This window comes from Lissotriton helveticus, chromosome 10 (assembly GCF_964261635.1).
Source record: "Lissotriton helveticus chromosome 10, aLisHel1.1, whole genome shotgun sequence".
NCBI classification, from domain to species: domain Eukaryota; kingdom Metazoa; phylum Chordata; class Amphibia; order Caudata; family Salamandridae; genus Lissotriton; species Lissotriton helveticus.
The window spans coordinates 577556053-577579805 of NC_136071.1; the positions used below are offsets into that span (position 1 = coordinate 577556053).

Consider the following 23753-nt stretch of genomic DNA (forward strand, 5'->3'; position numbering starts at 1 on the left):
CCTTTTTGCATAGCATAAGCAGATGAATGGGGCAAAGGCATCGGAATTTCTTCTCCCTAAACCTAACTCCGTAACCAATCCACTGTGGGTTAGATCATGAAAGTAGGCAGATATTGCTCCCAAGCGGACTACCACTGTTAAACCCTGGATTTCCTTCTTGACTCAAACCTAAACCTCAACGGATGCATTCATGCTTGGATAAATCTGTCAGTTCCATGTTATGGAACACAAGAAGTTTAAAACATATCTTCTGCCAGGATTTTATGGTAGCACTGAGGCTGTTTCTAGTCTCCTGACTCGACTGTGGGCTTTGCCCTCCTCACTGACCTACCATAAAACAGACTTTCCCCAGTTAGGACTGCTCGTCATGGTGCTGCCAGATTCCTCATAAACTCTTAGAAAGGGATCACATCACCACCTGCACTTGCCTACTGTAGGTAGCTCCAGATCCAGGCATGCTGCTACATGAGAATGGTCTGCCTGCCTTGCATCCAAAACTATTAATGCCCAACCTTCCGAGCATCTCTCCCAGAATCTTTTCATTCTTGAAATCTCTGTATCATTATGCTGCAAAAGCAGAAGACCATGTTCCACTCTACATTTTAAGAAATCTATGCCTTGCAGATCTTTCTCTGATAGTACTCTGAGAATCTGGACTGCAGTTTCTCTTCATATTAAGAATTCGCTTTCTTTACAAAGTTGTTAATCTCTCCTCAAGAAGATGCTCCTTGGTAAACATCTACATCTGGTTAATCTCATGGGACAGGTGTGCCATCTCAGGGCTGTTCTCTGTACAGTATTCGGCTACACAAATTAGTAACAATATATACAATAGCCGGCAATGAAAGTCAAACTATTACTCGAAAAATCATAAGATATAAGGATTCCTTTTGGTACACATATATATACTTGAATATATCATGACTTTACTGGTCTGTTTCTCCTGCATGGGCTTTATGCTTCCTTTAAGGTGAAAGTATGCCATGTGTTTGTTATGTTGTATGGTTTCGACGGTTGCAGCCATCAGGAAACGTTTTGCCTGAATTCAAGATGGCACCTTGAGAAGCAACGTACGTATGCGCAGCTGTGTGTAAACCATAGACACAAGCATTTGCAATGCAATAGGTCTCGCATTTACACAAGTTTAAGTTATTGGCATTGTAAAGGATAACGTGCTATATTTATGTTTTAAAAACCAAAACATAAATAAGAGGCATTGTCATTTACAATGCCAATAGCTCAAACTCACGTAAATGCGAGACCTATTGCATTGCAAATGCTTGTTATAGTGAGTACTGATGATTATTTCCTAAACAGCTACAGACGTGAACTGGAGAAACCACAAAACCCAAAACCCTTTCTAAGAGTAAGCCCACTTCATAAAAAGGAGAGAAAGGATTTTCAGACAAAGGGTAACCTTTTGATCAAAAAGAAGAGGAAGATGCGAAGTCGAAGCTAATACTTAAATTGAGAGATGAACTGCAACCCATGGGAGGCAGGCACATGCAACGAAGCCATGCCATTCCTGCACACATACAGGTCCAATGCAGGTCCTCTGTAGCTTTACCTTACTAGCATCAGCTGCTAGTGGCATTTCACAAAGTGCGCTATCAAGACTATTGCACGCTCCGTTTAAGGTTAATACAATTTAAAGTCCTAAACAGGGTGTACTATGACAGGGCGAGGCTCCATGCAATGGGCAGGGCAGAAACGTCCAACTGTCTGCGCTGTAAAACCGATCAAGGCACCTACATACACACCCTAAGGGAATGCCACCAAGTACAAAGATACTGGTCACGAATAGTGAAGGAATTAAATGACATATTAGACATACGGATCCCTATGGACCCCAAATATATCATCCTGGGTATCCCTACAGATGTATATATCCCCAGATATAAACTTTTATTGTGCAACCCGGGACTCATAGTTGCAAAAAGAGACAGCACCAGGCGCTGGGAAGGGGAAGGCCGACCCACTATGGTGGAATGGCGTGACAGTATGGACTTATATACGGGGACCAAGAAACAACATACATGGCCAGAGGGTGTCCTAAAATGTTCTGGAAAATTTGGTAGCCTTGGCTAAGATTTTATAACCTGGAGATGGTGGGGGTTGGGATTGATAATGTGCACCCCAACACACAGGATTCATAAATTGTTGATGGATTACTTCATTTCCTACGAATGTGCAACCAGGGTGCGCCATACCTAATCTAGAGGGAGGGAGGGAGGGAGGAGAAATACTGGAGGAGGAACTTCCTTAATGTAATCTCTGTAGCCCTGAAAGTAACAATTGATTGTAATAATGTTAAATCAGATGTGTATAAGAATCACCTGCCGAAGTTTTGGCTGATGTTTAAAAATAAAAACAGTTAAAAAAAAGTCTATTGCATATGTTTCTTGAAGCTATTTTGTCAAGAAAACATTTGCACATAACATTCACGAGTCCCCTAGCAGAGTTACAAAATACTACGGTGGAAGTTTAGCCACTTCACATTTTCCTCAAGTTATAGCTTACATAGATTGTACCACTGCTCTATTATGTCCCACAGACCCATCTCCTGAAATAAATATCTGTACAGGAATAGGAAAAGTCAGTACTCACTTAATATATAAAACAAGCATTTACAATGCAATGGTTTTGCCTTTGTTAAAGTTTGAGCTATTGGCATTGCTCTTGACAATATTTACAATGCCACTAGCTTGATCTCTCGCAAATGACACACACAAACACCCACAGAGAGCCCCCCCAATACACACTCAGAGGCCTCCCCACACACACACCCACACAGAGCCCCCCACACACACACCCACACAGAGCCCCCCCCACACACCCACAGAGCCTCCCTACACACTGCGAGCCCCCCCCACACACTGCGAGCCCCCCCACACACTGCGAGCCCCCAACACACTGCAAGCCCCCCAACACACTGCAAGCCCCCAACACACTGCAAGCCCTCACACACTGCGAGCCCCCCCACACTGCGAGCCCCCCACACACTGCGAGCCCCCCCACACACTGCGAGCCCCCCAACACACTGCAAGCCCCCCCCACACACTGCAAGCCCCCCCCACACACTGCGAGCCCCCCCACACACTGCGAGCCCCCCCCAACACACTGCAAGCCCCCAACACACTGCAAGCCCCCAACACACTGCAAGCCCCCACACACACTGCAAGCCCCCACACACACTGCAAGCCCCCACACACACTGCAAGCCCCCCCACACACTGCAAGCCCCCCAACACACTGCGAGCCCCCAACACACTGCGAGCCCCCAACACACTGCGAGCCCCCCCAACACACTTCCAGAATTCCTGTATAATCGGGTCTATTCCTCTTAAATAAAATGCACTGAAACGAAACGCAGTTGTATGAAATACTGAATCGCATTTGTTAATGTCATCTGAGTGTCGTTTGAAGCATTGGATTACATGATGCTAAGAGACATATTAAAGTTGTCATGTGCTAATCAATACATGCATTCACCCTTATAGCAGCACCTCACCCATCTCTGCCTTTATCTCCAGTTCAAGGATGCGACAACTTGACGCTTCTCAGGTCTCACAGGATCCATTCTATTTCGGACATACGAATAATGCAAAACACACCCAAGCAGTCCCAAAGCACCCAGCACAACTATCATATAGGTGCTGCGGCTAATTCCGCGGCTTCCCAGTTATCTAGGTCAATACTTAACACGGACTCTTCACAATACGCCATGTACCTCAATCCTAAAACAACCCACCACTCACGGCTGATCCACTTTCGCCACTTCTACATCAAAGCCCTTCCCATCCCGCGCTCTTTCCTGCTTTAATTCAGGCACACACAGAAGATATAGACGAGCACGGTGAGGATGAGGAAACAAAACACCCCATAAATCCTTACAATGAAAGCTGTGCATTCCCAGGTGGAGTGAAATACTTGTAACAGCGCAGGTGATTCATCCGGCACTGGGGCTCAAGTGATTGGTCCCGTGGGACTGATGCCAACTCTTCCTCGCTGCTCAGAGTGACTGTCAAGTGCTGTCCGCGGGGAGATGTGCTGCGGAGCGACCAGCCGCGTCCTTTTTGGTCGCCATGGAGACAGACTAACATGCAAGTCCTTCTTCTACTAATGTAGCCTCAAGCTCATATGCTCAGTGTTATTACAACAGCGCCACTATGTTTCACTGCTGCATTGATCGTGGTAGCCAGTTTCTCAATTTTACACAACTAAAGGAGAAAATAAAATGTCAATAAAAAAGCCTTATTCATCAACTACGTTGTTTTCTTTCTACGTGTTTACTTTGAGTACTATCTAAATGTTCTAACCCTTTGAAATATTGTGCTCATAAAAAAGTAGTATAGCTTCCATCCGCTTTAACACTTATTCAGATAGCTTGCTCCTAAAATAAGTATTACAGGAGAGGAGTTATGCAGTCTGTCTCCTTCCTTCCTTTCTTTTTCAGGGCAGAGTGACCAAGTTAAAATGGCCGCTTTTTGCAATCCAAGATACAGTTAATGCAGGGCATTAATTCCCGGTGTTAAAGTCAGGGAGGCAGCTTCAGTGTGCCCCTGACATTTCGAGTGATGCTTTTTATTTTGCCTCACCCGTGTACAAGCATCTATGGGGAAAGCACGCGGGCACACGGGTGTGAGACATGAGAAAACCTATGCGCGTGTGTTTTTAACTCACATCATTGTGGGGACAGGACATGTTTGCACAGCGTGGTGAATCTGATCCAGCCCTGGATAACATCACATAACAAGCGGGAGGGGGCGGGAAAGGGGGGTGGAGAGACGCAGAAGTGCCGGCAATGCCGGACCAGATTCGGGGGCGTTCCCGGCTTTCGGCTGACGTCGCGTGACGTAGGCAAAAGCCAAAGAATCTCGGGAACGCCCCCGAATCTGGTCCGGCATTGACGGACAGGCCCCTCGTCCAATGGCTAGGCTCCATTTATGGAGCCAGCCAATGAATGACGAGGGCCGACCCAAACCCACACTACAGTTCTCATCAGGTTTTCGCCTGCGCGAAAAAGATGCGCAGAGCATGGAGATGGTGGGGGTTGGGATTGATAATGTGCACCCCAACACACAGGATTCATAAATTGTTGATGGATTACTTCATTTCCTACGAATGTGCAACCAGGGTGCGCCATACCTAATCTAGAGGGAGGGAGGGAGGGAGGAGAAATACTGGAGGAGGAACTTCCTTAATGTAATCTCTGTAGCCCTGAAAGTAACAATTGATTGTAATAATGTTAAATCAGATGTGTATAAGAATCACCTGCCGAAGTTTTGGCTGATGTTTAAAAATAAAAACAGTTAAAAAAAAGTCTATTGCATATGTTTCTTGAAGCTATTTTGTCAAGAAAACATTTGCACATAACATTCACGAGTCCCCTAGCAGAGTTACAAAATACTACGGTGGAAGTTTAGCCACTTCACATTTTCCTCAAGTTATAGCTTACATAGATTGTACCACTGCCCTATTATGTCCCACAGACCCATCTCCTGAAATAAATATCTGTACAGGAATAGGAAAAGTCAGTACTCACTTAATATATAAAACAAGCATTTACAATGCAATGGTTTTGCCTTTGTTAAAGTTTGAGCTATTGGCATTGCTCTTGACAATATTTTTATTTATGTTTTTTTTAACATAAATAAATGGCATTGTCATTTACAATGCCACTAGCTTGATCTCTCGCAAATGACACACACAAACACCCACAGAGAGCCCCCCCAATACACACTCAGAGGCCTCCCCACACACACACCCACACAGAGCCCCCCACACACACACCCACACAGAGCCCCCCCCACACACCCACAGAGCCTCCCTACACACTGCGAGCCCCCCCCACACACTGCGAGCCCCCCCACACACTGCAAGCCCCCCCACACACTGCAAGCCCCCCCACACACTGCAAGCCCCCCAACACACTGCAAGCCCCCCAACACACTGCAAGCCCCCAACACACTGCAAGCCCTCACACACTGCGAGCCCCCCCACACACTGCGAGCCCCCCACACACTGCGAGCCCCCCACACACTGCGAGCCCCCCCACACACTGCAAGCCCCTCCACACACTGCGAGCCCCCCCCACACACTGCGAGCCCCCCCACACACTGCGAGCCCCCCCAACACACTGCAAGCCCCCAACACACTGCAAGCCCCCAACACACTGCAAGCCCCCACACACACTGCAAGCCCCCACACACACTGCAAGCCCCCCCACACACTGCAAGCCCCCCCCCACACACTGCAAGCCCCCCCCCACACACTGCAAGCCCCCAACACACTGCAAGCCCCCAACACACTGCGAGCTCCCCAACACACTGCGAGCCCCCCCACACACTTCCAGAATTTCTGTATAATCGTGTCTATTCCTCTTAAATAAAATGCACTGAAACGAAACGCAGTTGTATGAAATACTGAATCGCATTTGTTCATGTCATCTGAGTGTCGTTTGAAGCATTGGATTACATGATGCTAAGAGACGTATTAAAGTTGTCATGTGCTAATCAATACATGCATTCACCCTTATAGCAGCACCTCACCCATCTCTGCCTTTATCTCCAGTTCAAGGATGCGACAACTTGACGCTTCTCAGGTCTCACAGGATCCATTCTATTTCGGACATACGAATAATGCAAAACACACCCAAGCAGTCCCAAAGCACCCAGCACAACTATCATATAGGTGCTGCGGCTAATTCCGCGGCTTCCCAGTTATCTAGGTCAATACTTAACACGGACTCTTCACAATACGCCATGTACCTCAATCCTAAAACAACCCACCACTCACGGCTGATCCACTTTCGCCACTTCTACATCAAAGCCCTTCCCATCGCCGCGCTCTTTCCTGCTTTAATTCAGGCACACACAGAAGATATAGACGAGCACGGTGAGGATGAGGAAACAAAACACCCCATAAATCCTTACAATGAAAGCTGTGCCCAGGTGGAGTGAAATACTTGTAACAGCGCAGGTGATTCATCCGGCACTGGGGCTCAAGTGATTGGTCCCGTGGGACTGATGCCAACTCTTCCTCGCTGCTCAGAGTGACTGTCAAGTGCTGTCCGCGGGGAGATGTGCTGCGGAGCGACCAGCCGCGTCCTTTTTGGTCGCCATGGAGACAGACTAACATGCAAGTCCTTCTTCTACTAATGTAGCCTCAAGCTCATATGCTCAGTGTTATTACAACAGCGCCACCATGTTTCACTGCTGCATTGATCGTGGTAGCCAGTTTCTCAATTTTACACAACTAAAGGAGAAAATAAAATGTCAATAAACAAGCCTTATTCATCAACTACGTTGTTTTCTTTCTACGTGTTTACTTTGAGTACTATCTAAATGTTCTAACCCTTTGAAATATTGTGCTCATAAAAAAGTAGTATAGCTTCCATCCGCTTTAACACTTATTCAGATAGCTTGCTCCTAAAATAAGTATTACAGGAGAGGAGTTATGCAGTCTGTCTCCTTCCTTCCTTTCTTTTTCAGGGCAGAGTGACCAAGTTAAAATGGCCGCTTTTTGCAATCCAAGATACAGTTAATGCAGGGCATTAATTCCCGGTGTTAAAGTCAGGGAGGCAGCTTCAGTGTGCCCCTGACATTTCGAGTGATGCTTTTTATTTTGCCTCACCCGTGTACAAGCATCTATGGGGAAAGCACGCGGGCACACGGGTGTGAGACATGAGAAAACCTATGCGCGTGTGTTTTTAACTCACATCATTGTGGGGACAGGACATGTTTGCACAGCGTGGTGAATCTGATCCAGCCCTGGATAACATCACATAACAAGCGGGAGGGGGCGGGAAAGGGGGGTGGAGAGACGCAGAAGTGCCGGCAATGCCGGACCAGATTCGGGGGCGTTCCCGGCTTTCGGCTGACGTCGCGTGACGTCGGCAAAAGCCAAAGAATCTCGGGAACGCCCCCGAATCTGGTCCGGCATTGACGGACAGGCCCCTCGTCCAATGGCTAGGCTCCATTTATGGAGCCAGCCAATGAATGACGAGGGCCGACCCAAACCCACACTACAGTTCTCATCAGGTTTTCGCCTGCGCGAAAAAGATGCGCAGAGCGCATCTTTTCGCCAGGCAAAACCTAAACAAGCATTTACAATGCAATGGTTTTACCTTTGTTAAAGTTTGAGCTATTGGCATTGCTCTTGACAATATTTTTATTTATGTTTTTTTTAACATAAATAAATGGCATTGTCATTTACAATGCCACTAGCTTGATCTCTCGCAAATGACACACACAAACACCCACAGAGAGCCCCCCCAATACACACTCAGAGGCCTCCCCACACACACACCCACACAGAGCCCCCCACACACACACCCACACAGAGCCCCCCCCACAGAGCCTCCCTACACACTGCGAGCCCCCCCACACACTGCGAGCCCCCCACACACTGCGAGCCCCCCCACACACTGCAAGCCCCCCCACACACTGCAAGCCCCCCCACACACTGCAAGCCCTCCCACACACTGCAAGCCCCCAACACACTGCAAGCCCCCCAACACACTGCAAGCCCCCCAACACACTGCAAGCCCCCCAACACACTGCAAGCCCCCCAACACACTGCGAGCCCCCCCACACACTGCGAGCCCCCCACACACTGCGAGCCCCCCAACACACTGCGAGCCCCCCCACACACTGCGAGCCCCCCCACACACTGCGAGCCCCCCCACACACTGCGAGCCCCCCCCACACACTGCGAGCCCCCAACACACTGCAAGCCCCCAACACACTGCAAGCCCCCACACACACTGCAAGCCCCCACACACACTGCAAGCCCCCCCACACACTGCAAGCCCCCCCACACACTGCAAGCCCCCAACACACTGCAAGCCCCCAACACACTGCGAGCCCCCCAACACACTGCGAGCCCCCCCACACACTTCCAGAATTCCTGTATAATCGTGTCTATTCCTCTTAAATAAAATGCACTGAAACGAAACGCAGTTGTATGAAATACTGAATCGCATTTGTTCATGTCATCTGAGTGTCGTTTGAAGCATTGGATTACATGATGCTAAGAGACGTATTAAAGTTGTCATGTGCTAATCAATACATGCATTCACCCTTATAGCAGCACCTCACCCATCTCTGCCTTTATCTCCAGTTCAAGGATGCGACAACTTGACGCTTCTCAGGTCTCACAGGATCCATTCTATTTCGGACATACGAATAATGCAAAACACACCCAAGCAGTCCCAAAGCACCCAGCACAACTATCATATAGGTGCTGCGGCTAATTCCGCGGCTTCCCAGTTATCTAGGTCAATACTTAACACGGACTCTTCACAATACGCCATGTACCTCAATCCTAAAACAACCCACCACTCACGGCTGATCCACTTTCGCCACTTCTACATCAAAGCCCTTCCCATCCCGCGCTCTTTCCTGCTTTAATTCAGGCACACACAGAAGATATAGACGAGCACGGTGAGGATGAGGAAACAAAACACCCCATAAATCCTTACAATGAAAGCTGTGCATTCCCAGGTGGAGTGAAATACTTGTAAAAGCGCAGGTGATTCATCAGGCACTGGGGCTCAAGTGATTGGTCCCGTGGGACTGATGCCAACTCTTCCTCGCTGCTCAGAGTGACTGTCAAGTGCTGTCCGCGGGGAGATGTGCTGCGGAGCGACCAGCCGCGTCCTTTTTGGTCGCCATGGAGACAGACTAACATGCAAGTCCTTCTTCTACTAATGTAGCCTCAAGCTCATATGCTCAGTGTTATTACAACAGCGCCACCATGTTTCACTGCTGCATTGATCGTGGTAGCCAGTTTCTCAATTTTACACAACTAAAGGAGAAAATAAAATGTCAATAAAAAAGCCTTATTCATCAACTACGTTGTTTTCTTTCTACGCGTTTACTTTGAGTACTATCTAAATGTTCTAACCCTTTGAAATATTGTGCTCATAAAAAAGTAGTATAGCTTCCATCCGCTTTAACACTTATTCAGATAGCTTGCTCCTAAAATAAGTATTACAGGAGAGGAGTTATGCAGTCTGTCTCCTTCCTTCCTTTCTTTTTCAGGGCAGAGTGACCAAGTTAAAATGGCCGCTTTTTGCAATCCAAGATACAGTTAATGCAGGGCATTAATTCCCGGTGTTAAAGTCAGGGAGGCAGCTTCAGTGTGCCCCTGACATTTCGAGTGATGCTTTTTATTTTGCCTCACCCGTGTACAAGCACCTATGGGGAAAGCACGCGGGCACACGGGTGTGAGACATGAGAAAACCTATGCGCGTGTGTTTTTAACTCACATCATTGTGGGGACAGGACATGTTTGAACAGCGTGGTGAATCTGATCCAGCCCTGGATAACATCACATAACAAGCGGGAGGGGGCGGGAAAGGGGGGGTGGAGAGACGCAGAAGTGCCGGCAATGCCGGACCAGATTCGGGGGCGTTCCCGGCTTTCGGCTGACGTCGCGTGACGTCGGCAAAAGCCAAAGAATCTCGGGAACGCCCCCGAATCTGGTCCGGCATTGACGGACAGGCCCCTCGTCCAATGGCTAGGCTCCATTTATGGAGCCAGCCAATGAATGACGAGGGCCGACCCAAAGCCACACTACAGTTCTCATCAGGTTTTCGCCTGCGCGAAAAAGATGCGCAGAGCGCATCTTTTCGCCAGGCAAAACCTAACAAGCATTTACAATGCAATGGTTTTGCCTTTGTTAAAGTTAGAGCTATTGGCATTGCTCTTGACATTATTTTTATTTATGTGTTTTTTTAAAACATAAATAAATGGCATTGTCATTTATAATGCAACTAGCTTTATCTCTCGCAAATGACACACACAAACACCCACAGAGAGCCCCCCACACACACACAGAGCCCCCCCACACACCCACACAGAGCCCCCCACACACACACCCACACAGAGCCCCCCACACACACAGCCACACAAAGCCCCCCCACACACACACCCACACGGAGCCCTCCACACACACCCACACAGAGCCCCCCCACACACTGCAAGCCCTACACACTGCGACCCCCATTTCAATAGATGTGTGATGCTTACCTGGTACTAAATTGGTCCATGCATGGCTGAAAGGTTGAAATGGTGTAGGAGGCAAGGGGACAAATGTGAGCATGGAGAGAAAGGAGTATAAGTTTGAGATTAGTGACTGGGTGAAAATAAAATCAGGAAGGACACAGGGTGGTCTTTCCAAATTAGATGGTCTATTTCAGGTAGAAAATGTCAGTAGGTTCTTTGTGTTCTTGAGGGGGGGGATAGGTCCAACCGGCACCATAATCGGACGTTTATTGTTTATACCCATTCACAACAGGTAACTAGGCAGGATGGTCGTCTCAGAGCCCAATCAGCAGTGAAGCAACAAGGTCCCTAAACCTCCGTAGAAGCATGTGAAACACTGAGGGGCCCTCCTCACCACACACAGGGCTGAATCTGCACTCTTGAATCTGCACTCTGCACTCTTGAATCTGCACTCTGCACTCTTGAATCTGCACTCTGCACTCTTGAATCTGCACTCTTGAATCTGCACTCTGCACTCTGCACTCTGCACTCTGCACTCTGCACTCTGCACTCTCAATCTGCACTCTCAATCTGCACTCTCAATCTGCACTCTCAATCTGCACTCTGCACTCTCAATCTGCACTCTCAATCTGCATGGTCTATTTCAGGTAGAAAATGTCAGTAGGTTCTTTGTGTTCTTGAGGGGGGGGGATAGGTCCAACCGGCACCATAATCGGACGTTTATTGTTTATACCCATTCACAACAGGTAACTAGGCAGGATGGTCGTCTCAGAGCCCAATCAGCAGTGAAGCAACAAGGTCCCTAAACCTCCGTAGAAGCATGTGAAACACTGAGGGGCCCTCCTCACCACACACAGGGCTGACTCTGCACTCTGAATCTGCACTCTGCACTCTTGAATCTGCACTCTGCACTCTTGAATCTGCACTCTTGAATCTGCACTCTGCACTCTGAATCTCCACTCTGCACTCTGAATCTCCACTCTGCACTCTGAATCTCCACTCTGCATCTCCACTCTGCATCTCCACTCTGCATCTGCACTCTGCATCTGCACTCTGTATCTGCACTCTGCATCTGCACTCTGCACTCTCAATCTGCACTCTCAATCTGCACTCTCAATCTGCACTCTCAATCTCAATCTCCACTCTCAATCTGCACTCTCAATCTCAATCTCCACTCTCAATCTCCACTCTCAATCTCCACTCTCAATCTCCACTCTCAATCTCCACTCTCAATCTCCACTCTCAATCTCCACTCTCAATCTCCACTCTCAATCTCCACTCTCAATCTCCACTCTCAATCTCCACTCTCAATCTGCACTCTCAATCTGCACTCTCAATCTGCACTCTCAATCTGCACTCTCAATCTGCACTCTCAATCTGCACTCTCAATCTGCACTCTCAATCTGCACTCTCAATCTGCACTCTCAATCTGCACTCTGCACTCTGCACTCTCATTCTGCACTCTGCACTCTGCACTCTGCACTCTGCACTCTCATTCTGCACTCTGCACTCTCATTCTGCACTCTGCACTCTCAATCTGCACTCTGCACTCTCAATCTGCACTCTGCACTCTCAATCTGCACTCTGCACTCTCAATCTGCACTCTGCACTCTCAATCTGCACTCTGCACTCTCAATCTGCACTCTGCACTCTCAGTCTGCACTCTCAGTCTGCACTCTCAGTCTGCACTCTCAGTCTGCACTATCAGTATGCACTCTGCACTCTGCACTCTGCACTCTGCACTCTGCACTCTGCACTCTGCACTCTGCACTCTGACTCTGAATCTGCACGCCTTAAAATCCACTCTCGGTTCCTTTGTTTGCCTGATGTTCGTTACGAAATTTTATTAAAAGGTGAGCAGGAAGTTTCAAAGTGCGACAGCATAAACATTTTTTTTAACTATCAGCTTACGATTCCTACCTTATTTGGAAGTTTATCTACTTGAAATATTCCCTTTGTTCTGTAGTAAGCAGACCTTTTTATTCCTCGTGTTAATACGCATGCAATGTTTGTCAATGCCCAGCGGGTCAGGCAGTGTTCAGTAGCACAATATTGCTGCCTCGTGGCCTTTCGCTGCCGCGGGAAGTGCACAATTAGGCGATGCTGTGATCCCGGGTGCACTTTTCTGGTCGGAAAGTGGAAAGTTAGTGGTTTCACAGTGGGGGTCGGTGCCCTATAATAGGTAACACATGGGAAGCTCTAAATAAATAACTTCATCTAATGAGGCTGTCATTAAATAAAAAAAAAGTAGCATGCTCGCCGCTGGGACATTTATCACCGCACAAATTAGTCTGTTTTCGCCTCATTAAAATAAAGAGAAACCAGCGTGAATTCGGTATACTTTACTCCCATTAAATAAAACACATCCAGCAAAGGACCTAACTCTAAAACGGATCTTCACATATATGTACATCATTTCAGTCCTTTTTAATGTCCACAACGCTAAAACGTATAAAATAAACAAGCTTATAGTAACAATGAAAATGCTGCATCGGAAGGCGGGTGCCGGCTCAATGCCGGGACAGATTCGGGGGCGTTCCCGGCTTTTGGCTGATGTCGCGTAACGTCGGCAAAAGCCAAAGAATCTCGGGAACGCCCCCGAATCTGGTCCGGCATTGACGGACAGGCCCCTCGTCCAATGGCTAGCCTCCATTTATGGAGCTAGCCAATCGGAGGAGGGGGCGTATCCCGACCCACACACACAACTCAAGAGGTTTTTTTGGCACATGCGCAAAGCGCATGGCCAGTCAAAACCTAAAAAGGGTGTGCAATGCAAGTTGCATAATTGCAGACATACCAGCCTGGTACCACCAACGACTCCTATATGATTGGATACTCAGCAGTTTATGACCGGCTACCATGAGAAGATGCTGGGGATGGTAGGTTTACTTGGTAAACCATAGCACCTCATAGAAATACTTTATTTTTTTACATTTTATTGTGGAAAATATATAGCATTATTGCTTTAGGTGACACTGCGTATGCCTTACATCCTCACTCCCCCATTTAAATCCTTGTACACGAATGGAACATCGGTATAATGCAGCACATATATAAACTAGGAGCGCCATCAAAAGCAAGCAAGATAATAGCCGTATGTTCAATGGACACAACCTGTCAACCACTGGCCGCAGGCGGCCCACTGGATGATAATCCACTGCATTGCCCAGCAGGACATCTAGCACTGGAAACGGCTGTTGCTTCTGAAACACATAAGCAAACTCAAGTTCCTCCCCAGGCACACACTCTAGTTATCAATAGAACCAAACGTGCAAAGAGTCTGATGTACATTGCACACTCTCTATCAAGAGAGCCAAATGTATAAAAGCAAGGCCTTCACAAAAAAGAAGCCACCTAATGTCTTAGGCCCTTTGTTTAATTATTTCCGGCCTGCTATCCTTATGATTCATGGAATCAACATAACTGAAAAAAATGAATAGGCAGGGCATTAACCATGGCTGGACTGTTGCAGAGAGACCACCTGGAGGTTGCCACTGCTGCTGCTTCATCATGGGTGTTCATCAATTGATAGCGCTTGCAGGAGATGCTGTACTGTGGACCAGCATATATACTAACAGAAGAGGGCCAACTGAAGAGATGGGTAGGCAACCCACATTTCTAAGCAATCACACTGCTCTTTTGAAAACCCGAGGTGGAGTGTTCATACCAGCCTTCTGCAGAACAAAAATGAGACTGGTGTGCTGCAGAAACCCTGGTGCAGACCAAGGCTGCAAGATGTGCAAGCATGTCTTTATTACTAGAAATGTAACCTCAATTTCCTTAATAATGGGAGTCTTAATTCTTTAACATCTAAAGCTGCTTAGTGGCCTAAAAGGAAGCGGGTGATAAAGTCCTAGGGATAAGTGTTGTGTCAAAAACAAATAGTTGAGCAGAAACTACACAAATAAATGTGTGTCCACAATGGATACTCAGCAAGCCAAGAAGAGACGAGGAAAAGAGTGAGTAATATAAACAGATATTGTCCTTAATCCAAGTGTCATTTTTGGAATAGGCATGCTGCCAGTGGGTGACATCAGTTCAAAATGGAGTGAAAAGAACATCTCAAGCACAGTTTGTTCCATAGTTACAGCTTCCAATATGCACCCACTCCAATCTGCTTTACCAACTGGTAGAGATACAGAGTATCCTGCTTTTTGCTAATGACATGATCATCTTTAGGAATGTATATCCAGCTAATAATAGGGAATTTTCAAATCACTTTGAAAACACAGGCCCAGAGGGTTTAGCCATGGACATACAGAGAACCTCTTTCAAAGCGCAAAAAGTAAAAATGGCCTTAAACTGAGACTTTTCTTTTATCAGCAACATGTGGAGTGCCATTAGTACAGACATAATATCAGAGTCAAATATAAGCGAGGTAGCAGGATTTTGAGCTTGATGGAGCTACGTGAATGTCTCTTTAGGACCTGGGGCGGAGATAAGTCAACATGTGTTGCAGCAAAGCAATGAGGCAGCATAAAAGGTTGTAAACGGTAGACCACTGTTTTGGGGACTTCGTTCCCTGGAGGTGCCAAGGAAAGGCAACAGTGAAATGAGAGTCCTAAGCTTTCTGTGAGTTCAGGAGATCTTGTCGCAGTGAGCTTAGCCCTTGATAAGGAGGAATGTTGCATCGGCTAGGTCAACTTTTGATCTGCAGACCACAAAAAAGTCTCATTAGAAAACTCTGACTGTGATTGCAAGTAGCATGTGAACATCACATATACTACATTATGTCACCATCCTTGGATCGTCTTATAATAGACATAATTATAGTTTTTGCTTTGGCCTGTTCAGTCGAACTTAACTGTAGTAATACCGAGAATCATGCTGGGTCTGGCACAGTGAAGGTAATCCAAGTAAAATGCTTACTGTAGCACAATGGTGGTAATCCCTGACAACATGCTAGCCCTGACTAGTTCCTAATGTCTAACATAATGAGTGCTGGTGCCCAAAACGCTGCTCAAAAGAGAGCGGGCAGTGCTATTAAATGTCCCTGCTTCGAATACCAAGTCCATGTAGTCCAGAATCTACCTCAGGCCTCTTTAATCCACTGCCGGACACTCCCTGCCCCTTTATCTCACTCTTGCAGACTCCTGCTTTCTCCCTTGTTGACAAATTTGCCATCTTCGCTTCCATCCCGTTATTGTGTTTTCTCCTCTGTTGCTCTCGGGGAGTGTCTGTAGTAATCCCTGGCAGCATGCTAGCCCTAGCAGAATGGTACTGATTCCTGGGAAAAGGCTGGCTATGACACAATGGTGGTAACCCTGGAAACATGCTCACAAGAATGCCCCCTGCATGTTAAACTCACATGTACCCCTGTCTGAGTACCAGCTGTATGTGAAAATAGTATCCGGACTTGTTTTCACCTTGCTATTACGCTAATCTAGGAGGGATTGGCATGTGCAGAGGTCTAAGCCTATCCCTGGTAATGTGAGGGCCAGAACCTGTTCTCTAACCAGGAGGGGCCCACCAAGTGAGCCATGGTAGTGGGCATAGGACAAGTGTTCAAGTTCTGGGTAAGTCATGTAAGGCAGTGGTGGCATGTTTTGTGAACCCATAGTATGTCCTGATCTTTTTTTCTGGGTCAAAGGAGAGCACCGTTTAATGATCCTTCTTGGGCAAATTTGCACTTTTATGAGAACCTCAGACACTTTCACTGACATTCCTTGTGCGTGTCGAGTGTGTGTGTGTGTGTATGGGCAGCAGATCTGCTGCACATGTATAGTAGTAGGACTCTACATGTGGTCCGAGTACTAGGACTAGTGGGATCCATTTTAGATGGCTGCTGGTCTAGCCTTGAGCAAATTGGAGGATAGACACATCTTCTGCGGACAGTGGAAAGGTATTGAGGAATTACGGTGGCTGGAGGTTGGAGACATAGACACTGATGTGAGGAAAGATGGAGCCAGGACAACAGAAATTAAAGAGGGCTTTTATTTAGGTTTTTTTCTGAGCACTGCCATTTAATAGATGTTACGGGTAAGGGATGGAACTGCGGTATTTATTCAAGGTGAGGACGTTCCTAGATATGGTTTGCTCTTTTCTTTGCCCCCGATAGCAGATTCAGGAAGGCTGAAGACAGACAGGTGTGGAAATGTCACACTTCACACAGCAGTCAAAGGACACAATGGCTGGTGTCGGTTTGGATACGAAGGCCGTAGATCCCCTTTCCACTATCATGAGGGCGGCTACAGGTAGGAATATGCTGTACCGCGCTACTTGCACTACATCTCCCAGAATGCCCTGGTGGGGCGATCGAGTAATGTGAGACACTGGGTGTTTATGGGCCAATCAGACTATGAGAGGAGGCTCTTATACCTCCCCCACCAAGATGGCGGCGCTTGGTTTTCCTCGCTTCAATCCATAGGCGTGTTCCGTGTTTGGACCTTGGATCTGCCCTGGTTTCCGAGATCGAGTATCTGGACGATTCCTCCCTGCCTTTCCCTCAACTCCTGAACTCTTCACTATTTCTTTTTTGACTCGTTGCATCTGCTCCGAATGGAAAGAGAGCAGGTTACTAAACTTTGATGAGCCTGGACATCGTGACCCCTCCCCACACTCCCGAACCAATCCCCCGTCACTTCTGTGACCCTTGACCTGGAGATTCGTGTCGTGCACGGGAGCGCTTACACGAAAAAACTGTGTTTCGAGTTCTTGGATTTTTGAGGTCGCGGCTGTACTTTTTGCTTTCCGTTACTTCTATCCTTTGGAAAAGCGAGGAAGTGTTTCCATAATCCTTGGCCACATTATTATTTTTGCGGGAACGCGAGGTAGCGTTTCTACAACAAACAATAGTGCATAGTGAACTCTGAAGAACGTGTGGTCGTGTTCTTTCCTGATGCACTCAGACAATTCTTCTCAATTTGGAACTCTCTCACTGGATACCGTCCCTGGAGCAATAAGGGAAAAGGAAACCTTTCTGGGACTCCGTGGCCTTACAGTTTATTTCTTCTTTGAGAGAGACCTATAGACTCCTGCTTGGTTTATATCCTTTTTTTGGTGCTACTTGAAAACCTTATGAGTTCATTTATCACAAAGGTCAGGTAAGTGCGTGACAGCATATTCCTCCTATAGTGACTAGTAAGCAAGTGATAAGACTTACAGGATTGTATGTTATTTAATCCCTTTGTGTCTCTTGTCTTTATACCTTCTGCAGGGACCTGTGTCACATTGACGTTTGGTTCTCTCCCCGGATCCCATTTAGACCTATGGTTTTGGTCTCTCTCTTTTCCTAGGATAGTAGCCATCCTCTTGTGTTTCTGTATCACGGAGGAGGGTCTGTCTTTGGGAAGGGGAGTGACGCTGTCTACACTTCTGAGGAGTCTGGTTTCTGCCTGGATACTGGTCGACGTCCGACAGTGCCTGCATGATAGCGAGGAACTCAGAGGTGAGGGGACATCACCTGAAGTTTGCTCTTCTTGCTGGAGGAAGGTGGGGTCTCACAAGAGCCTAGAAGCCTGTCTGCCTTCTCAGCAAGGGAAAAAAAAAAAAGAGTATCTGGCTCTGCAGGAGGAGAAAGTGTCCAGGAGAAGAAGCCCACCATGATCCCGGTGTGAGGAATCCCCAGAGTACGCTGACAGAGGGAGTAAAGCCATGCTGTGATAAGGTCCCCTGTTTGTAGAGTGTTTCCTACTGTAGAATAAACCAAGACTCTCAAAATATTATGTAATGTAAGTGACATTTCTACCGCGCAACTTCCACTCCAAGGAGTATCTTGGCGCTCACACAACTATGATGGAAGAGTTGGAAAAGGAAAAGGATGTCCTAATTTCTGCACACACATTACACTAGGGTCCTGCACAAGACGTCAGGCAAAGAGAAGATCCAGGTTTTCAATGCTTTCCTGAAGGGAACTTCTTGAGAAAGAGACCGCAAAGAAAGGGGAAGTTTGTTCCAGGCTTTAGTTCCCAGTACAAAGATGGATTTGCCACCCTTTGTGGCCAGTTTGAAATGAGGTAGAGTAAGTAAATTCTGGCTTGCAGATCTCAGACAACGCGCTGGATAGTATCTTTTAAACCCTTTTCGTAGATAGGTTGGGCCACGTTGGTGAAATGCCCTAAAAGTAATTAAGAGAAGTTTGAATAGAATTCTTTTCCCTATTGGCAGCCAATGTAAAGTGTTTAAGGCTGCTGAGGCTGACGATTTACGGGGCAGACGCAGTGCGAGGCGTGCTGCCGCATTTTGGACCATCTGTAATTTGTGGAGAACGGTTTTGTTTGCTCCGACATAAAGTCCATTACAATAGTCCAGCCTAGAATTTATTAAGGCTACTGCGACTGTTTTCCTCGCCGATAGAGGGAGGAGATCAAAGAACTTCCTAAGTGCTTTTATAATTTGAAAGCACATACCTGCTACTGCTACAGCCTGGGGTTTGAAGGATAGGTGGTTGTCAAATTTAACGCCCAGATTGCGGGCGGATGCAATTGTGTTGGGTGGCACTTCAGCATCTGGTGGCCAGCATACTGTGGGAGAGAAAAGATTGTGGTTCCCTATAGGTAGAATTTCCGTTTTTCCGGCGTTGCACTTTAAGTGGTTGTTGTTCATCCATTTAAAAGTTGCTGCAAGACAGTCCCTAAGATCTTCCTCGGCACCTGGCCGTTCCCTATCCAACACCAAAATCAGTTGGGTGTCGTCAGCATATGAAATAGAACTGATCCTGAATGACGCGATCAGATTCATCAGAGGTGCCATATATAGATTGAAAAGAACAGGGCTCAGACTAGCCCCCGAGCTGACGTTTTTAGCCTCAGATTGATATGGGCCTAACACTGTTATTTGGCGTCTGTCGGTAAGGAAGTTCCTACACCAAGCCAACACCTGTCCTCCTACCCCTGCGGCAGCCAACCGGTCCATTAAGATGTTATGGGACACGGTATCAAAGGCTGCCGACAGGTCAAGTAGGATAAGGACGGCCTGTTTTCCTTGGTCCATTGCTGCCCTTAAAGTTTCAGCAGTGAATAGTAGAGCTGATTCGGTAGAGTGTTCTGACCGAAATCCTGACTGATTGGGATGGAGAACGTTATTCTTCTCCAAAAAGTTAGTCAGTTGGCTATTGACAAACTTTTCAGTCAGCTTGAATAGAATGGGTAACAATGAAATCGGGCGTAGGTTGGAAAGGGTAGTAGGATCGGCAAGGGCCTTTTTTTGGAGTGGCTTAACAGCTGCCAATTTCCAATCATTAGGGATGCTTGCTGTTGCTAGAGAGGAATTGATGATATTGTTAATCATAGGATTAACCATCTCTATTAGAAAATGCAACACCGGAGGGGGACAGGGATCAAAAGGGGAACCCGATTTGCTGGCCAAGATGGCTTTAGCAGATTCCTCCAAAGGTACTGGGGCAAACTCATCAAAACGGAGGGAGGAAGTCGTCTTCACTATCTCGTCAACATCTATTGTTGCGGTAGTTCCAGATGGAAAGGTCTTTGTAATGGTCAGGATTTTATTATCAAAATAATCAGATATCGCATCACAGAGATCTTGCGATGGAGGAATCTCTTGCGATAGAGCTGAAGGATTCATGAAATCTTTAACAATCTTAAAGATTGCTTTTTGTTCCTGGCCTGCTAAAGAGATGGCCTGTAGATAGTGTATTTTTTTGGCTGATTTTATTCCTGCATGATACTTCCGTCTCGCTGCTAAATAGATGTTACGTGTAGCGGTGTCGTAATTACGACACCACCTCCGTTCTAGTGTTTTCACTTCGCCTAATTCCAGCTTGAGGGTTGGTGAGAACCAAGGGGCATTTTTTTTGTCTTCCTAGGTTTAGAGTTCTCATTTCTGGATGGTTTAAGCAGCATACCCGCTCCAGCAATCCAATCACAAAAGATCTGATTGTACAATCAGCAAAGGCTGGTAACCTATTCTTGAGTTTTTCAGCAATATCAGGTCTGCTGGCTAGTAACTTCCAGTCCGGAATGAATTTCATGTGAGGTTTGTCATTACATTTTAAAGGGTTTATAGTGGGTTTCCAGGGCCCGACTATATGAAAGGGAATTAAAAAATGGTCTGTCCATACCGGAGGACGGGGGGGTTTGGCTGTCAAGCTGGAGAAATTGGAACAGATACAGTCCAATAGATGTCCTGCCTGATGGGTGGATTCCCGATTCACAAGAGAGAGACCCAACACTTCAATTGTGTCCAGGAAACAGCTGACTCCAGGATCATTTGGGGCCTCAAGATGCAGGTTAAGATCACCCAACACCGAGAAGTTAGTAAACGTGAGAGTTAGATCACTCAGCACGTCACTTACAGAGTCCAAAAATTTAGTGGAAGGGCCCGGTGGGCGATAGATAAGAGCCCCAGAGAAAACAAGGGAGTTATGGATTGCCAAGGAGAATGCCAGTGCTTCTGCCTCTTTTATTTCCGTCAGTTGTTCTATGGAGCATTTGAAGGTGTTCCGGTAGATGATTGCAAGGCCCCCTCCCCGTTGTTCGTGTCTATCCAACCGCTGGATAAGAAAATCATGGGGTAGGGCTATGGCTAAGACAGGATTACACCACGGCTTCACCCACGTCTCTGTAACGAAAAGACAGTCCAACTGGGATTCAGTAATTAGATCATAAACATTCTGAGCATTTTTCCCTAAGGAACGTGCATTAATTAGCCCGCCCCGAAGTAGCATAGCGTCTGTCTCGGTTGGCAGTTCAGGGCTTAGAGTCTGATGACAGTGGGCACAGCTGACCGAGCCATACCAGTTTAACGGGACTAAGGAGCCATGACATGGAGCTTGAGGTTCTTGAAAAGATAATAAGAAATCACGTGACATACCTGAGTCAGGAGGTTACGTGCAACAGCCAAAGAATGCTCAGAGTCTCCCGCCTCTCACGCCTCCTTAGCGCTGACGGGCGCAGACGGGCAGACTCTGGCTTGACTCAGACGCGAGTCAGGCACTTCCGCTGCGCGGGGGGGGTGTGAGCTTTAAATAGAGGCTCACCTGGTGTCCAAGCTGAGCACTAGAGCGCTCAGACAAGTGGCACGATCGAAGTCCAAGACAGCCCCAAGATGGCGGCGAGGCGCCTCGAGTGACAGTGAAGTACACGAAGTAATCCGCTCTACAAGCGGTGGGGGCACAGTTTAACGTGCAAGTATGTGGGCGCGATAATGCTTTATAAAAACAGGGGTTAAGAAATGAAAATTTTACAAAAATAGCAAAAGCGGTATATTTTAAAATAGTGATAGCACTGCACGTCTAAACACACGCTTGCACTAACGCGCGTACTTAAATAGGCACAGCTTTTCCTAAGCAAACCAGGAGTAAGCCTCGCTGCAAAGGGCTCCCTATTACCCAAGCGATTCATGTCCCAAGACCTTTCATGAGTAAAGCATCAGTGTGCTGTACGGAATCCTTCAGAGGGATCGAGAGACTGACATCAAAGCTGAAGATCACTCTCTACTGCCAAGGATGCACACCTGTTCAAGACCTGGCCCAGAGGCTGCAAATGACTTGACCAAGAACCAGCATCCATCTGGCCTAGGGGGCTACAATGGGTCAAGATGAGCACCTGCCGTGCAGGAATGCAACACTGACCCCGCTCCGCGGCTTGTGATTGGGAAAGAGGTCACAGCTGATGCCTCCACATCGAGGAAACTGCCACAACAGAAGCGGGCCCGCAGAATACACTCACTGGCACTGCTAGGACCACACCTCTTCTTAGGAGGTAAAAGTGGGGTCTAACATGATAGTCACAAAAGACTGACTGGGCACAGAAATCTGACTTTTGCCAAGGTGAACGTAAAATAACAGAAGCCAGTGAGCTTAATTACGTATCTCATCAGTGGGGGAATCCAGAGTGAACCACACCTGTGCCTAATAAATGCCCATAGCCAATCAATTACAAGCAACAAATGGTCCTACTGAAAAAGAAACAAGCATTGGCATAGCCAACAGGTCTCGCCTTTGGGACCTTACAAGTGTTTAGCCATGCAACACTTGATGCTGTTGCACCAAGGATATTGTGCTGGGTAACTAAAACACTTATAAGGTCCCAAAGGCGAGACCTATTGGCTATGCCAATGCTTGTTATGAATTGTCAATGCATTATGCTTGATGTATTTTTGGAGGTTTTGGATGAATAAAGGTGTCCACAATGTCCCGTACGTTTTTGCAGTTGAGACACAGCTCGTCTTTCAAGGAGCAGAATTGTCTGGTTGCTATAGATTGGTAGGAGTAGGGACATAGTGTTAGTTACATTTGTAGAACTTTGGCAAGAATAGGATCTACTGGCTGCAAACCAGGTGTATGTGCCTCGAGTGTGCACAAGGTCAGTTTGCACTAAACTGCAGTGAAGGGGGAATTATTCGCTTGGTTTCAAGTGGTGGTGTGTTAGCTTACATCAGTGGTTCCCAAACTGTGCGCCGCGGTACCCCGGTGCGCCGTAATGAGGTGCCAGGGGTGCCGCGGCACGACGTGTGAAATTGCAGCAGCAGCGTGGGGGGAGTTAGTAATGCCACCTTAATCATCCTGCAACATGTTTGGCCCAAAAGCGACGTGCGTACGTACGTGCTTATGTGCTTTCAGAGGCTTAGTCTCTGCCATTGCTTGAGAGGCTGGGGCCAGTGTGTGCAGGCACGCAACACCCATTGGAATCAAAGGGCTTCAGCCCCCCCCCCCGTCGTATGTGGCAGCCCGGGCTCAGATGGCTCCCGGGCACACACACAGCCGCACCCGAGCACTTCACAGGTCTTTAAAAGACCATGTGAATGTTAATGGGGCTTTGATGTTGTGTCACCCCTTCCAAGA

At 47.3% G+C, this 23753-nt stretch overlaps 1 protein-coding gene across 4 annotated transcripts in view; it reads right to left on the bottom strand.

Annotated features, from left to right (window-relative positions):
* The window catches only part of FAM234A (family with sequence similarity 234 member A), a 379590-nt gene that overhangs the window by 335683 nt on the left and 20154 nt on the right, over positions 1-23753 (bottom strand). The window lies entirely within an intron of this gene.